This window comes from Melanotaenia boesemani, chromosome 5, assembly GCF_017639745.1.
Source record: "Melanotaenia boesemani isolate fMelBoe1 chromosome 5, fMelBoe1.pri, whole genome shotgun sequence".
NCBI lineage: Eukaryota > Metazoa > Chordata > Actinopteri > Atheriniformes > Melanotaeniidae > Melanotaenia > Melanotaenia boesemani.
This window is the reverse complement of record NC_055686.1, coordinates 18,980,125-18,997,542: the sequence shown is the minus strand read 5'-3', so window position 1 is coordinate 18,997,542 and position 17,418 is coordinate 18,980,125. Positions and strand designations below refer to the sequence as shown.

Here is a 17,418-nt window from a genome sequence, read left to right as displayed (position 1 = left end):
TTCATAAATTTTTCAGCCATTTTCTGGTTCCCACACTGGCGCTAGAGCCCGAAATGCTGCTATATGAAGTGCTATTCAGGTCACATCAGCTTTTAATGGCTGATTTATTAGGACCCAACAGGGGCTTGGTGATGGGCTGCAGGACAAAGAGCCTGTTTTAAACTGCATTAACACTCTGCAGTAAATATCCCATACAACATTAGCATTTTGATGACTGCCTCCCTCAGTCACCTTTTGCATCGTCTTGTTTCTCCCCCCCTGCACACATCTCGCTCTCTTTCTCTGCCTCTTAGCCTTTCTATCAATTCATCTTCTAAGTGTACCACCTTCTCTCTTTCAGCCTTCATGTCATTTTAGTCATTATCTTTTTTTACTCAACATGTGAAATATCTAATATACCTTTGCTGGGTTGACACCAATGCGCTAAGGCAAATTGGTTACGTTTAATTACAGCTGAATTATTAAAGCACAAGCAGATAGACTCAAACTGAATTTAGTGATATGGAAAAGCTCTTTTCTACTTCACCTTTATACCTAGAATATGATGCAAACTGCCTTTACACATTTTGTCATCAAAAATCACATGCAATCATAAAATTGATTCGCACTAATGCCTCTGTAATCGATGTGTCTAAGGCAGGTTATGGTGTTGAATGATAAGTTAAAATTTTAAAAAGATGTGCAGTATGGTGTGTACTATGCTTGTTAGGGAGAAACTGGCACAGAAAGAAAAAGACCCATTCTTTTTATTCCAACCTATTTGTGTTGTCCATCATGTCTCAAGTTAAATTTTAAAAGCACTGCTAGGTGACTTAAAAATATGCCTGTCACTGGTTTGTAGGATTAAAATTCAATATGCACATCACTGAGTAAAATAGTTCAAATTCTTTCCCCAAATTGTGCAGAAATGCTACAAAAAAAAAAAAAAAAAAAAAAAAAAAATTAATAAAAATGAAAAATCTCAATCACAGTGCCAGATTTCTAAATATCATCTGGACACAATGGCCAACCGATCTTGGCTTCCAAACATGTGCCAGGGCCGTGCTTCATCAAATCTGCTCTTCATTATGTTTGATCAAATTTAAGACTTTGGCTGTGGACGCAGATGCTGTAGGTCAATTCGGCTAAAATGGCAAAACTAGTTTGGTCAACAGAGCATCTGCCAGTTATTTAACAGGCCTGCAGGTGTTTGGAAAGGAACGCGCTAACACCATATTGCAACAATTCAAACAAACTGCCCCACAAAAGAAGAGACTCTGCTCACTGAAAACAGAAAATCACATTTGACAAAGCACAGTGAAACATAGCTGACTTCCATCACATGCTTTCACAATTTCTAACAGTTATAACAATATTGCATATCTTAAACTCCACACATTTACCTCTGATAAAACTTCTGTTTTTAGTCTTCCTCACTGAAGATAAGACAATATCATAGCCAAATTTACTTTTCTCCTGCCATTATTGGTGGTACAGTACTGGTAGTAGTTGTGTAGTGTCTGATCTCATCAGTTGGAAACTGAAGCTTCCAAAATATATTCAAAGGGTTTTGGAGCAGAGAAAAATATACCAGGCAGTTCCAGCCACCCCAAGGCAATCTTGTACAATTGCTAGTAGAATGTTTACTCCAAAGATGTGCAATAGAATTGAAGTAGTGATGGATGACCCAAAATGACACCATTGAGACAGGCTGTGTTTTAATGCCAGGATGCTCATTAATTAGAGGTTTTCACTGCAATATAACACTAAAAACATTTAAAAAAAGATCATTCATAATGGCTTTTCCATACATTTAACAAGAGGTCTGTAGTTGCGGTGTACCACACTCAGTATGTGGCAAAAATCATCCATCTACCTCTGAAACCCACTTTATCCTGAGAGCCTATCCCAGCAAAAGGGTAGGGTACACAGTTTACATGTCACCCATTGATAAAGTAGATGGGCGAATGCATTACAGCAAGATAATAACCTGCGTTGTTTATGTAATAAACACAAATAAAGAGAAAAGATTGTTTTTTTCATGGAAATCATGAAGTTGTTTGCATGCATCTGCATAATGACATTTTAGAGTTTTGTATTAAAACACTCTCATAAAAGGCCATTTTAAATTACAGGAAGATAAAGGTTTTCATGTTAAGTACAGGCCTGCTGAGATTCCATTATGAGACAAAAACTGTGTGGGATTAATTTTACATCAAGTCATTAACTTTTCACTGGCTGCTAAGGATATGTAACCATTTAAAGCAGACAGGGATGTGAAAGAATTTTGTTTAACTGCCAAGCACGCTATCCAGGATCACTAAATGGCTCAAAGTGAACAACTGTCCATTGCTGAAATGCATGAGCCCATGAGGAGGTACTTTTTGTAGCAGCTTGATGTCAGTAACGCACAGAAAATTGGCCCTTTTCTTGGTCAAATTATCCACTGTACTTTTTTTTCTAGTTCCCTTGTCGAAAGGAGTGCGTTCTAAATGACAAAGTGATGAAACACAGCATGACTATCCAGTTTTCACTGCCATGAACTTGCACCCAAATTTGATTTCACACTCCAAATGTGATTCATTGTGGTACAGTGTGCTAGATATTACCCAGCATGAATGTGGTTGTGCTGCTGTAGACCACATTTCTGACCACGCCTGACTGTAATGGTAGGTGTAACAATGCATTTCTTCCTTGGAAGATTTTATGTTTCATCATCCTTTATAATGATGTTAATTTCAGCAAAAACACTTTGACACAAAGTCGAAATTGTGGGCATGCAACATCCTAAATCAGTCTCTCTTATATTCTATCTATTTACCTTTTCCATAACGTAGCAGCTGTTTCTTTCAAAGCATACAAAGCAGTTTAATGTCAGTTCTTCATTATCTCACAAAGCATCTGTTGTTAAAAACTAAATTGTCAGGTGTAACTGAGCCAGTCGTAGCCAATGTAATTCAATTTATGTATATGTGAATGGAAATATGTATGAAAAAACACTTAACACATGGTTATTGTATTGCATCTGAACAAGCAATTACACATCTGTTCAAAAGCATAGAAAGTAATGACAAGCTTGGTGTACTTTTCCTTCTTGAAAGGAGCATTATGTTGCAGTGTTTCCTCTTCTTACAGATAAAATCAATGCATCATAAAAACAAACAAAAAAAAACAGAAGGGTGGGAATAAAAGCAACACAGACATTAAAAGAAAAACAAAGACAAGAATAATGATGAATAAAGCAGATATTACCTCTTTTATCAAAAGTATATATAAAAGTAGCTCTATTATATTTTTGCTTGTGGATGTCGAGAATCATTTCGCTTATTCAGTCATCGACCAGTGTGACTAAAACTCTGGAGCCAAGAACTCAGCAAGTACTGTTTGGGCAGCGACTATTTCCACAACCACTAGAGTTGAGCAACTTCATTATCTCTATTGCAAGAAATAAAAATTCACAATATAAAAAGGCAATACATCAGATCATGTTTGAAGCTGTTTTAACAACAATGGAAGGAAAATGGAGGAGACAACTGAACCAAACAAAACTCCAAAGCAACGCATGATGTCCACAAGACTCATTCAAAAATTAGCTTTGCCTTCACCATCTGCTTGTCTGCAATCTGTGCTGGCTCTGCAGCTGTTGATTACTTTTGCCTCAGGTTGTTTTACCTTTTTTTCTTTTTTTTTTTGCGAAAAGTACTGGGGCATGACTTTGGCAAACTAAAGAGAAAAAAGGTAAGGCTACAGTAACAATACCTTTTTCTGCCTTAAGATGAAGAGTTGGACACTACAATACTGTTCTTCCAATTTCTGCTTATCTCTGTGGGTCTAAACAACCTGCAATCAAGAGACAATGGCACATGTGAGAAAGCTGATGCCGCCGTACGGCTGATCCAAGTTGACAGCCTGTGGTGTGTCTTTATAAAAGCATTTACTGAGGCACAGCACCGTGGCCCGCTGAAAGCTCATCAAAGAGTGGCTTATTTTATCAGCCAAGTGGAAAATGTGCTGAGAAAGAAAGGGAGAGGCAATAGTGAGGAAGTCAGCGAGAGTAACTAAGCTATTGTGCCCATCGCTGACCCAAACACCCGCATTACAGTAGTTGCGGCTGCTCACAACAAAAGCCCTAATCGGCAGAGCAGGGCTCAAAATTAAATGACCCTGTAGTTGTGACACTGTAGCTGACAAGCCAGCCCTGTACATGCTGGGGCCAAAGGCAATGGAGATATGGCTAATGAACAGAAAATGCACTGAAATGGTGGCATCTTTTACAAGTAGAGACAGCCTGAAGTAACCAACATTCTGGTCTGTGAAGTATGCAATACAGGCTGTTAGAACTTACTCGCCTTCTTCCAGCCATTTCATAGATTATAAAGACTTTAAAATGAGTTGCTCTCACAGATAGAAATAAGAAGGCCTCATAAAGATTTCGTTTACACCCTCAGGTAGGCCTTACTTTGACTGCAACATACCATGACTTTTACTGAATGTGACAACCACACCTCTCACACTCTGAGGAAGAGTCTGCTTATTTGTCAAAAAGCTTAAATCACACAAACTCCAAAACTGTTCTGGCCAATGGGAACAATTAATCTCTGCATCAAAGTATGACACACAAACAAGGACTTTAGTTATGAAGGGTAAGTTTAACAAATTGCACCGCACTGCTGTGATGGCTCCAGTAATCACAGACACTGCTCATTCAAAAGGGAGGGAAAGCTTCAGCTTAAATCATAAGGCAGCAATTATAATGCATGGAGAGCATCCCTACCCTCAAGGGTCACATTAAATTCAGGAAAGCTGATAACAATTGACTGAGGTTGCTGGTACTTGCTGGAAGAGAATGTATAGTTATGTGTCTCTCATTCTTTAGTCACACTCTGTCTATTTACTTTCTCTGTATCCTTATTCCTGCTTCTTAAGCTTCCCTTTCCTATCTTTTTTTTTTGCCTCACATTATCAATATCTTTATATTTTCTCCCATATCCATCTCACTCTCACACTCTGAGCTTGTGTGCAAAACAAGATGAGATTATGAGGGACATACAGCCCTGGATGCTACAGTCCTGTCCCAGAAGACTTTCTTTTTCATTGGCCCTAATTGGCCTTAATTGGAAAGGGATGACCCTATATGAGTCTTCAGGTCTCTCTAGTGTATGGAAGTGTGCATTTGTGGGAAGACAATAGCGATGTGTGCGTATAGCCTCGCGAAAAATGCATTCAGCTAAAATTTTACACATTTTCTTGTTTTGTCTTCATTTTGTTTGCTTTTCTCGTCTCTAATGTGGGTGTATGCAGGCTCATGTGTTTGAATATTTATGTAAATATCATGCTTTCCTTTTTAGTCCCCAGGCCCTACACTGTTTCTCAAGCCAGAATGAGATATCTACAACAAAATGATCTAACCTTAAATCCAAACTGTTCTTATATGCCTATGTCGTATAATGTCAAGGAAATGTTTGCCTTAAAAGAGAAATATTTAAGTGAAAATAATGTTTGTCTTTATTTGGAATACATGCATATCTCCTGGCACAATGGTCAACCTTGCAGCACAACATAAAAGTCAATAGAGGGGAAAATTGCATGGGTGACACAAGTGGGACTTGACACCATTGGTCCTTCACTGTGGTGCACGCTGTGTGCATGTACAAACAGCCATTTAGTACTTTTCTTTGACAATAAAGCCACACGGAGAGGCACATTCTATGTAGGGTTAAGGGCACGAGGAGAGGCTTAAAGAGACAATACACTCCAGTGCTGCAAGACTATAAAGGGAGGGGAGGGGCTGTTGTCTTCTCTGGGTCATTATGCATTAAGTATTTTAGAAATGTACCTTAAGAGTGTTTAAATGTTTATTTGAATTTTATCACAGACTTAACCAGATCAAGTTTTGCTTAGTTTTGAACATGTTGACAATAACTGCAAGTTTGTTTGATAATGAAATGAGAGCACATTATTACATGGAAAGACTGAAACCTACAACTATCTATTTTTTTTTACTTAAAATGATGAGGTGCTGCAGCTGACAATTACCATAATTACCAATCTGTAACTTATTCTGAAATTACCAGTTAACAGTTTGGCCTGTGAAATGACAGGAAACTATGAAAACTAACAACAATTTTCACAATCTGTAACATCTGTTTCAAGTTTAAATAATTAATGCATCATTAAATAGTTAATAATGAATTTCCTCTTAACTAAGCAGTGGCTAAGCACTAATGTCAGATATAAGGTTGTAGGGAGAAAGAGAGACCGACCATGCCTTCCAACAGGCCAACTCCCCTGCAAAATCTGAAACTGATTGAGGTTGTGGATCAAGTTACAGGTAGTTTACCCATGAATCCTGTTTCCATGTGTGAGCGTGCGCACCCCAACCAACCTTTTGTGCCCTTGCGCTCCCCACCCTGACAAGCAGGGAACTTGACCCTCTCTGATTTCTGAAGGAGACCTGCACACTGGATACAACTTTGGCATGAGCGAAGGTAGTGAAGTGTGTTTCCAATAAACTCAAATCTGTGTGTGCGCTGGTGTGTGTGAATAATGCGCATGACTTGTATTTATGTGAAATTCAGTTGTGTATGTCTCCGTGTACACACGTCTGTGTCTTTGCATACGGTTCACTTAACCACAAGTATTTATTTGTTCATATCTGACTGCTTTTAGTTGTGTGTTTGTGTGTATGTGTGCAAGGGTTCAATAATCATGTGTGCAGCTCAGGGGAGGGGGGTGTAGCTCTGGAGTGTCTCAGCACCCAAGGCGTCAAGGACATGGTTTGACAGGTGTGTGTGGAGGACTGAGCGGTCTGCAGAACAGCAGCAGGCAACAGCACAATGTGCCCATTCAGGCCTGGAAGGAGACAACCGAGATATCACAGGACCCCTATGAGGAGGGGCTGGTCATCTTGGGGCACGTCAACCTTTTACTGTGACTACAAAGGAAGACATAACTATGACAGCATCAAAAGTAATGGGCTGTGTGACCTCATGCTGAGAAGCTGTCTACCAATGTGGGACAGATTGAGGTTGTCAACAGTTTCCACTGCAGACAGATTTTGCTGAGATAACTTTGACTATTCAGGCTAAAAATTGGGTTTAATATGAACTTAGAAGTCTTCATACTTGGATAGTCAAAAATAACTGAGAGATTGTATAGTGCAAGATTGGCAACACTTGGAAGACTTGGCACAGTGAGCGAATATGCAGATATACTCTACTACATCTTAATGAATTCAATTTTCCCCAAATCCATCCAATTTTCACTATTGGATATCCTGCAAAAATTAAGAATTCTAACAGCAAATGAAAGTGCTTTAACTAATTTTCAATTTGGCACTCACACCTAATTTACAAAATGAACAAAGTGACCATTCAAATGATAATTCTTTTGATTATCTCTGAAATTAATAACCTGTGAGAGGGGAGGGAGAAGCATTTCCTCAGGCAATTTTGTTTCACCAGCAAGACATGTCTGCACACAGTCACTGAATTATCATTTCAGATACAGCACAATGCAGAGCACACACATGAAGACTAAACGGAGCTCTCATGACAAACCACTGCGTTACACAAGCTAATGGCAGGATTTGACAGAAATGGTCAGTCTCTAAAAGAACTGCATGGTCGTATGGCCCATACGTCTTTTAACGCACATTGACAACAGCTTTTAAAATGCTACCAACACTGCTATCCATGCAGAAAATTGGACAGCCATCCATCAGCTCCAACATAAATCTGTGGGGTAGCAAAACGCATCGGAGAGCAATATAGCATAAAACGAGTCTCTGCTGAATCCAAAAAGTAATTGAATCGAGGATGAATATAGACGGGGTGGAAAGAGTGTCAACGCAAAACATGGCTTATGAATGTGATGCTCCACAGCCCAGTGTTTTCAGGAAAATATGCAAGAAATCTGAAAGTGGACAATCAACAAAGCATCACAGAAGAATAAATGATGATGACCAAGATGGCGCCGCGAACGGATGCCCTGGTGCTTAGGTGCGCATTGTTTTGTCTGTTTTTGTGCGTTAACTGTGTGTCTGGACATTCTTCTGGGTACTTTTACACCAGAGAAGAGCTTTTGAACATTAGGACAACAACACCAGTGGATCTATTTCCAGTTTTTGTCGTATCGGCGGCAGATTTAATACAGACCTTGATCCGGAGAGTGAGACGTCGAAAGAGAGGGAAGCGAGCTGGTGTGCTCGTGCGACTACGGCGACGTGGATTACGCACGCCCTTACCTGGAATTTTCCTGTCCAATGTGCGCTCACTTAGGAATAAAATAGACGAACTAGCACTGATGAGGAGCACGAACAGAGACTTTTATTTATCCTGTGTTTTGTGCTTTACGGAGACGTGGCTGTGTGAGGAGGTCCCGGACTGCGCGTTACAGCTGGAGGGATTCCATCTTCTCCGCGCGGACAGACAAGCAGCTCTCTCCGGCAAGGCAACAGGTGGAGGTGTCTGCTTCTACATCAACAGTGGCTGGTGTACGGACATGACAGTGATCGCTCAGCACTGTTCTCCCTCTCTGGAATATTTTTTCATTCACTGTAAACCGTTTTACTCTCCGCGGGAGTTTGCCTCATTCATACTGGCCGCTGTTTACATCGTGCCAGACGCGGACGTGCACATAGCTCAGTGTGCACTTGCGGACCAGATACTGTGCATGGAGCGGACATACCCGGACTCTCTCATCATTGTTCTTGGGGACTTTAATAAAGCCAACTTGAGCCAAGAACTTCCCAAATATAAGCAGTACATTAAATGCCCGACCAGAGAGGAGAACACATTGGACCATTGTTACAGCACGATCAGCGGAGCTTATCACGCAGTGCCCCGCGCTGCACTCGGTCTTTCTGATCACGAAATGATCCACCTGATCCCCGCGTACAGGCAGAGGCTGAAACTCTCCAAACCGGTGGTGAGGACAATAAAACAGTGGACCAGCGAGGCTGTGGAGGAGCTCCGCACGTGTTTGGAGACTACAGACTGGGACTCAATGAGGGCTGCCACGGACAGTTTGGATGAGTATACGGACACTGTGACCTCATATATCCACTTCTGCGAGGACAGCATTATACCATCACGCACCAGGGTGAGTTTCAACAATGACAAACCCTGGTTTACTCCTAAACTCAAACAGCTGTGGCTAGAAAAGAGGGAGGCCTTCAGGAGTGGGAACAAAGACTGCTACAAAGAGGCTAAATACAGGTTTAGCAGGGAAGTGGACACTGTTAGATCACAGCACTCTGAGAATATGCGACAGGAAATCTCAGAGAACGACCCGGCCTCAGCGTGGAGAAGACTTAGGCAAATGACCAACTACAAGCCCAAAACCCCCCACTCCACTGACGACCTGCGAACAGCCAACCTCTTAAATGGATTCTACTGTCGCTTTGATGTACCATCAGGCAGCCCTCACACCTCCACCAGCCCCAGTCCCAACAACAACAAAGACTCTTACCCCCGCTCCTACCCCGCCTCAGAGGAGAATGCATCATCAAGGACTTCCACAACGCCCCCCTCCTTCCCCACCCCCACAACCTTTTCCATTGGGGAAGAGCAGGTGAAGAAGCAGTTCGAACGTGTGAACCCCCGGAAAGCCCCCGGCCCAGACGGTGTCTCTCCAGCCACCTTGAGACACTGTGCAAACGAACTGGCCCCAGTGTTTACGGACATTTTCAGTGCCTCACTGGAGGCGTGTCACGTGCCGGACTGCTTCAAAAATTCCACTATAGTTCCTGTCCCCAAGAAGCCAAGGATCACTGGACTTAATGACTACAGACCTGTGGCACTGACCTCTGTGGTCATGAAGTCATTTGAGCGCCTGGTTCTGTCCCACCTCAAATCCCTCACGGCCCCCCTCCTGGATCCCCTGCAGTTCGCCTACAGAGCCAACAGGTCTGTAGACGACGCCATCAACATAGCCCTGCACTTCATCCTGCAGCATCTGGACTCACCGGGAACCTACGCCAGGATCCTGTTCGTGGACTTCAGCTCTGCCTTCAATACCATCCTCCCAGACCTCCTCCAAAACAAGCTGTCCCAGATGAACGTGCCTGATCCCATCTGCAGGTGGATCACTGACTTCCTGACGGACAGGAGGCAGCACGTGAGGCTGGGGAAGAACATCTCGGCCTCCCGGACCATCAGCACTGGCACCCCCCAAGGCTGTGTACTTTCTCCTATGCTCTTCTCCCTGTACACCAACTGCTGCACCTCGAGCCACCAGTCTGTCAAACTTATTAAGTTTGCGGACGACACCACCGTTATTGGACTCATCTCTGACGGGGATGAGTCTGCCTACAGGATGGAGGTTGAACGTCTGGTGTCCTGGTGCAGCTACAACAACCTGGAGCTGAACGCCCAGAAGACAGTGGAGATTATTGTGAACTTTAGGAAGCACACAGCCCCACTCCCCTCCATCATCCTGACTGACATCCCCATCACCACTGTGGACTCATTCCGCTTCCTGGGTACCACCATCACCCAGGACCTCAAGTGGGAGCCCACCATCACCTCTGTCATCAAGAAGGCCCAGCAGAGGATGTACTTCCTGAGGCAGTTGAAGAAATTCAACCTGCCAACAAAGACAATGGTGCAGTTCTACACAGCCATCATTGAGTCCATCCTCACTTCTTCCATCACCGTGTGGTACGCTGGAGCCACCACCAGGGACGTACAGAGGCTACAGCGTATCGTGCGCTCTGCTGAGAAGGTGATCGGCTGTACTCTCCCATCTCTCCAGAACCTGTACGCCTCCAGGACACTGGGCCGTGCGGGCCGGATCGCAGCCGACCCTTCTCATCCTGGTCATGGACTTTTTGAGCCACTCCCCTCAGGCAGAAGGCTACGGTCCATCCGGACCAGAACCTCTCGCCACAAGAAGAGTTTCTACCCCTCTGCTGTTGGACTCATGAACGAGAACTCTAGGCCATAAACGCTCTGTCTCAGTCACAGGACCTGTGCTTCATGCAAAAAGAGACAAACATACCAAAGCTACTTTACTGTCACTTTAGCATACTTTCTAGATTATGCTCTAATTCCATACCCATCCTGTATATTTTGTAATTTTGTGTTAAAGTGTAGAGACTTTATTTTGTTTTAAAATTTTTATTTTATATTTATTGCATGCTTAAACTTATAACTTATATTGTTTTTATGTCTGCACCAAGTACCGCAGCATTTTCCTAATGATGTGAACCTGTTCACTCATATGGCAATAAAAAACCTTTCTGATTCTGATTTCTGATTCTAAATATTGTTAAATAACCTGGAAATTTGAAGCCTTTTACTCTTATGTGTGTTGCACTGAAAGTGAAGTTAAACCCCTTGACGTTTTTTTAAAACCCCATCCACACCTTTCCTGCAGGAATCCCCGCTATATCCAGTTCCACAACATCAGCAAGATAACCTTAACCTACATACGTTGTTGCCCTATACTTAACAGCAAAGGTCTCGTTCACTCTGACCTCAGAATCCCAAAGCTCTCTGCCCACTAAATCACATTTGTAGAATTGTACTTAACATGTGGACCTGAGGTGGTTAAAAACTCAAACAATGATAGGCATCTTTTAGTCACTGAAAGCCTACACTGCAGTACTCAGTGTTAGCGGCTTCTGTGGCAGCATCTGGCAATCCACTGTGGAAACATGTTAAGTTCTTCAGCGCAGCAGAAGACAAGAGCCTTGTTCTCGTCGGATCCCTCGCAATAAGCAAATGAAATTGAAATGTATAAACAGGAAAACAAACAACAGCTAATCTTGCTACAACACAAAGAAAAAAGTGTGTCTCTGCTTGCAATTACAAAAAATTAGAAGAACAGAAAAATAAGTTAAAAGGAAAACCTTGATTGGCTACAAAGAGAGGTGGATTTTGTCCTGAGAAAACATGTTATGGATAACCTTTTAACTACATAAAGAAAATACCCCAACGCCCACCAAATCCTAACTTCAACTTCAGGTTGTCATTGAGCAGAACAGTGACTATCACAGGAAGAAAAAACATATTAATAATTTGCTTGGCTGGTGAACAGCAGTGTGTGGTGCTAAATGAAAAGGCATAGCAATATTTGCCCCAGATCTTTGAGAAGCTTGGCATATTATCATTATTATCCATTATGTAAATAAAACAGGAGCAGAGTCAGAGCGTAAATTAAAAATAGGACTTTTTATCCAGAAAACTAGGGTTTGAAGCTCTTTAAATACTGCTATATTTCTTTGTTAGTTTTTATTCTTTCAGACCTAATTTCATTACTTTCAGCTGTTCAGTTAATATAATTTAACAAAGCTGTTCAGATTTTTTCCACCTAGTACTACCAGGGTGACTGCTCCCATCCCTACAACTCACACAATGAGAACACAGGCATGTAATTACGTTTATTCATTTTTAAAACTGCCACATTTTGTACTCCACCATATTACACATATTTTGAAATTAGGTTTTTCTACTGTGCTGAAGTATTTTTGTATGTAGCATACGATTTTTATGTTGTCTGCTGACTGCCAGTAAAATGTAGAAGTGGCTCCTAAATTTGGTTTGGACCAGTTCAAGTGAGCCCTCTGACCTATAAGCTTTTTTTCTGTGTGGGAGTCAAATTTAATTTAAGCGGTCATAATAACTCATTCCTTCTTTCCAGCGGAGGTAACAGTATAGCTAGACACCGAATCCTCAGCCTTTTCACAAGTCTCACAAACTATATTGACAGTCTGTGTATTTTCTGGGTCCTGTTACACAGGTCATGTACAGGTCAAGAATGAGGTTTTAGAATAAGGTTTGTACGTATTAAATTGGTTCAGCATATTCTGAATACCGTTAAAATTGTATATGGGTATAAGAAAACAAACTGCTATGGTATCGTAACAGACACACAGAGACAGATGGTTGCCGGAGTGGGGTTTCTTATGCATGACGAATTCTTGCATCTGTTGGTGTGGTTTTGCAAAGCTCGCCTATATGGGATTTTCTCAAGAAAATAGGAGGAAACATATTCAAAAACCCAGCAAATAAAAGCCAGGGTGTCAACTGTTTCCTAAATAACTGAGCATTCTGTACTCCAGTTATCCACAGCAGCCAATGTAAGCAGTGATCCTACAGCGACCTGAGGGCAATCATGGTGGCAGTCACTCTCCTGATACCCAGGTGAGGTGACATTTTGCCAAAATAGAGATTAAGATCACAGGAAGCAGCACTTGAATGGGTATGAATCCTCAGGGTAAACCTGTAGGAAGAGCTCAGGCTGATTCATCCCCAAGCTTTGTAACACTGTCATCTATGTTAGAAGTAACTGCAGGAATGGCTGGCCAAAGTTTGTCAGATGTCAGGACAGATCACAAAAAACAATCAAAACTCTATCACGATAAAGTGCCTGTGTGGCCTCTGTCCAGAAGTGGCTGAGTCCCTTTTCATTTTAGAGGCATTTCCTAATTAAATGAGAAGCGTGGTTTGATGTACATGCTCTCATTGTATTAAAAGTTAAATAGGAAGAAAAAAAAAGAATAAGAAGAGGCTCTCCAATGTTTGACTACAGAGCAGTGGTAGAGAGGGCTACAACTGTCTCTCCCTCTCTAAGAGGCATCTGTAGATGTTGAGAAAAATCAATGCACAAAAAGCCCTTCATTCCTCCTCAGTTTCAGCCTTTACCGCTAGTATAATTAAAAGTGGCTTCTACGGACTTTCCAATCCAGGTTTTCCCCATCAGCTAGAGGCGGCTTGTTGAAAGTCATAAGCGATTCACTTAAAGAAAGGGTTTCTCTTGGGGCTGTAATGGCATCCTGTAAGCAGGATTCCTGCCACCTGTAGGGAGGTTTGGGTTATAGACAACTAAACACTGACTAGATGAGAATGTTTGCAGTTAACAGATATTATAGTACAAGAATCAAACAAAAAAAAAGCTTAAAGTGGTGTGAATATTTTCAGGGGTCCCAGCAAACTGCTGTACAATCATAACTTGATTGAGCAATTGAGACAAAAAGTAAAGCAAGGCTTCATTTCGGTAAAATTTCCAGTTCTACCAGAGCAACAGAAAGGGTGTAAACCACTTTTACACACTGCCCCTGAAAGCTGCAGTCCCCAACACTGATAACACCAGCGGAGAGACAGAAATTAGCAAATTACCTGTGTGTCATGGCTGCATCCAAGCTGCAGGACCTATTATTTCTGCTCTGCTGCCATTGCAAAAGGCCTCTCAAGCTGTTTTTGATACAACACTGGCTTAGCAAAGGCTTACTGCTGACCAAAAAACATAAACAAGATTCCAGGAGCCAAACCCTACACAGAACACCTTAGTGACAACAAAATTCCTTCTATCCAAATGCATTGCCTGTCCAGCACAAGGAAACATTGCTTTAGGTGGACTGGAAATTTAAGAAAAACTGGAACAAAGTGATCATTATAGTCTACACCAATCGATACTGAACAACTCACAGCACATGGAATGAAAAGAAAAAGAGTCTAATAAAAGAAAAAAAAGGACAAACTGCAGGCGCAGGTGTAATAAAATGGGATTACTGATAACTGCTTAACTCCCGCATTCCAGTGGTATCTTACAAAGCAATGACTACACCTACCTTATTAATCATTATGGACAGAAATTCCATAAAGCATTGACCTGTACTGACCTGAGTGAGCTCATTGTCTAGTGGCATGCTGCAGTTTCATATTTTCCAAGTGGAACTAGCTTGCTACTGTGTTAAGCTATTTGCTCTATGTGAACCTGACTTTTAGCTACATTTACTATGTATGAGAGGGTTAAAAAAGGGTTCATGAGAAGATTATAAAAGCTTAACATTTTGATGAGATTAATCTAGCCATCAATCCTTGTATGCAAATAGTACTGAACCAATTATAATGAGACAATAAATTAACTTTTATATATTTTTTTTATATTTCATGACTTTTATATCTCCGTGACTATTTGCTCTGAACTACCATAGAAACATTTGTAGCATAAGCAAGTCATTTGCTGCTACTAGTGAGGTTAGGAAGTGGGCAGAACTACAACTATCAATGCGGTCTCTGTCAGAAGATGGAGTATCACTGTGGGGAACAGGAAGGGAGTGGATGTCAGTTGCCTGGAGAGGGAGATCTGACATCTCAACTCCCACTGTCTGTCATTCTGTCTTCTCAATGATGTATGGATGTTATATGGTAGCACTCACCCAGCAGAGCCAGTCAATACTACCATGCTGAGGAATGCTTCAGTGAGACAATGGGAGACTGTGACCCTTGTTATGGCATGACAAAAGTCCATCAGGGTATTGGGTGGGATGGCAAGGGGCCTTTTCTCTCTTATCAGATAGTTCTCTGTGGTATAGCAACACTTTTTCCATGATATCCTGATCATATCTAATGAGTTAATTGTGACCATTTTGAGTATTAGATAATTTCCATTCATCTTTCTTTAAAACTCTTTGCAATCAAATCTGCACAGTCAAACAGTTTTTTTTCCTTCTTCTTCATTTCAATGCTTTTTAAGGGTTGTTTGACTGACCTGAGCCACCACAGTGTAAACGCAAATACAATGATCCAAAATGACATCTGAAAATCTGTTTCACTTTTTCCCTCAGCACAAAACACTTTATGGCAAACAATGCACAGATGACAGGAACATGGAAATTAAAGACAGGTTTGGGCAGATTGTTGTTGAGCAACTTGGAATCAGAAATGTTAGGTTGACTACTGATCATAAAATAAAGGAAGCATAAAAGGTTAGAGTAGTAATTCTTTTCAGGGAAACCAACCATGAGCTATTTAGTTGTTTTTGCTTTGTACATCGTCAGTTAAGCCATGAAGGAAATGTGGCATTACCTGCAGGGCACATAACGTCCGCGACATGCAAGTGAAGCAGGGATGAAATAGAGAGGGAGGCAGTAAAAACAAGCAGTGCACATAGATGGATGCAGGTCCTTCTTATAATATTAAAATATGTATCCTGTGTGCACATTAGAAAAATACAGGCTTAGTTTGCAAGTTTTCTGTGAATGGAGGTTTCATATGGGACAATCATCATAAATATATATATATATATATATACAGTATCTCACATAAGTGAGTGCACCCCTCACATTTTTGCAAATACTTTAGTATATCTTTTCATGAGATAACACTATATAAATTAAACTTTGTTATACAGAATATCAAACGATGGAAACTAAACTTTGATATTCTGCATGTCAAAGTTTCATTGCTACAGCGTTGTCTCATGAAAAGATACACTAAAATATATGCGAAATGTGAGGGGTGTATTCACTTATGTGAGATACTGCATATATATATAGATATATATATATATATATATACATCATTTTTCATCCCTAAACTCATTGTGGCTTTTTTCCTTGAAAATAAAAAAAAAACATTCATTTATGTTGTTTGTCAGTAATCCAATCAAGAATAAACATATATATATATATATATATATATATATATATATATATATATATATATATATATATATATATATATATATATATATATATATATAAAGGCTTTCAACAAAACTTTCAGTAAGTACAGCTTTTTTACAAAGCTACAGCTACTTTGGACTGCATTTCAGTGAGCATCTGTTAACAATAAGCTCACAGATTTAGTGAAAGTTAACCATTAAGCACCTCAGCATCACTGTGGATGAATTCTGGCTTTAAGCCAAATGAAAAGGACAGCCCAATAAAAGTAGCATAAAATTAACAGGAAAAAAAAAAAAACAAATAAGTGGTGATTTGCCATTATTTGTATGTTAATTAATCATCAACTAAAATGTCATGATCGTGGCACACATTTCAGTAGTGGCATTTGAAAAATTGAACAATAGAATAATATCTTTGTTAATGCTGACACCATCTGTGGGAGGATTTAGTTTGGTTTATTTACCATATTGCAGTCTAGTTTTAATTATATAAAAACAATACCAATCAAACAGTTTTAGAGACAGAAGAATAAACTACTGGACTCATTTCTATTACTGCCCCATCAATCTTTATCAACACAGGCGTGTAAAGTTTCAAATGAAAAAAATCTGAGAACAATAAAATAGAAGATTGATCACGATTGAACGATGAGACAGTTTTCTCAGTAACTCATGGACCAAAAACTAAGATAGTCATTACAAAGTAAATTAATCCAACTGAAAAACTGAAAAGCTACTTGTTCAGTTGTTTTTAACTACAGCTTTAATCACTTAATCTTATTTTTGCTTGTACTCACTTAAAAAAGTGTTTCAATGATAGAAATGATCTGTGAACACAGAGCAGAAGCAGTTGTGTTGCCCATTAACTCAAAGGTAGACTCCGAACACTGATACTTTCACTCAAGCCAGTCTCTCTAGCAAGGTGACGTCCCTGACTAGGCAGACGAGATGAAAAAACAAAAAGAAAAAGACCCTGTTTTCCTGCTGCTCACCCGTGGGGGCTCCATAGCTGCCTGCATGCCAGCA

The 17,418-nt window shown here is 40.7% G+C and overlaps 1 protein-coding gene across 19 annotated transcripts in view; it reads right to left on the bottom strand.

The window, feature by feature from the left end:
• The window catches only part of LOC121640129 (adhesion G protein-coupled receptor L3-like), a 225,146-nt gene that overhangs the window by 197,835 nt on the left and 9,893 nt on the right, over nt 1-17,418 (bottom strand). The window lies entirely within an intron of this gene.